At 42.5% G+C, this 1,233-nt stretch overlaps 1 non-coding gene across 1 annotated transcript; it reads left to right on the top strand.

The window, feature by feature from the left end:
• The first annotated feature begins 295 nt into the window (after window positions 1-295).
• On the top strand, window positions 296-402 carry LOC115030832. Its single transcript, XR_003836392.1, has one exon. It is a non-coding gene; the product is annotated as a U6 spliceosomal RNA (small nuclear RNA).
• Window positions 403-1,233: the final 831 nt, after the last annotated feature.

Genomic DNA, 1,233 nt, shown 5'->3' with positions numbered 1-1,233 from the left:
GGAACAAGCTCTAACCAGAGACAACTATAACAACTAACTCCAGAGATTACCAGATGGTGAAAGGCAAAGGTAAGAATCTTACTAACAGAAACCAAGACCACTCACTATCATCAGAACCCAGCACTCCCATCTCAGCCAGACCTGGGTACCCCAACACACTCAAAAAGCTAGACCCAAATTTAAAAGCATATATCATGATGATGGTAGAGGACATCAAGAAGGACTTTAATAACTCACTTAAAGAAATACAGGAGAACACTGCAAAAGAGTTACAAGTCCTTAAAGAAAAACAGGAGTGCTCACTTTGGCAGCATATATACTAAAATTGGAACAATACAGAGAAGATTAGCATGGCCCCTGTGCAAGGATGACATGCAAATTCATGAAGCATTCCATATTTTTAGAGAGAGTTTGAGCTGAGATGAAAGGATGGACCATCTAGAGACTGCCATATCCAGGGATCCATCCCATAATCAGCCTCCAAAATATGACACCATTGCATACACTAGCAAGATTTTGCTGAAAGGACCATGATATAGCTGTCTCTTGTGAGACTATGCCAGGGCCTAGCAAACACAGAAGTGGATGCTCACAGTCAGCTATTGGATGGATCACAGGGTCCCCAATGGAGGAGTTGGAGGAAGTACCCAGGGAGCTAGGGGAATCTGCAATCCTATAGTTGGAACAACAATATGAACTAACCAGTACACCCCCCCCCCACCCCGAAGCTCATGTCTCTAGCTGCATATATATCAGAAGATGGCCTTGTCAACCATCAGTGGAAAGAGAGGCCCATTGGTCGTGCAGACCTTATAGGCCTCAGTACAGGGGAATGCCAGGGCCAAAAGGTGGGAGTGGGTGGATGGGGAAGTGGGTATGGGAGGGTGTGGGAGACTTTTGGGATAGCATTGGGGATATAAATTAAATAAATACCTAATGATAATAATAATAATAAAAAGAAAAAGAAAACAGGAAAACACAACCAAAGAGGTAGAAGTCCTTAGGAAAAACAGGAAAACACATCCAAACAGGTCATGGAAATGAACAAAACCATACTAGACCTAAAAAGGGAAGTAGACACAATAAAGAAAACCCAAAGTGACGCAATGCTGGAGATAGATACCCTAGGAAAGAAATCTGGAACCATAGATGTGAGCATCAGCAACAGAATACAAAAGATGTAAGAGAGAATCTCAGGTGCAGAAGATTCCATAGAGAACATCAGTACAACAA

Source organism: Mus caroli, chromosome 3 (genome assembly GCF_900094665.2).
Source record: "Mus caroli chromosome 3, CAROLI_EIJ_v1.1, whole genome shotgun sequence".
NCBI lineage: Eukaryota > Metazoa > Chordata > Mammalia > Rodentia > Muridae > Mus > Mus caroli.
Note: the sequence above shows the minus strand (reverse complement) of the source record. Positions and strands in the feature narration are given on the sequence as shown.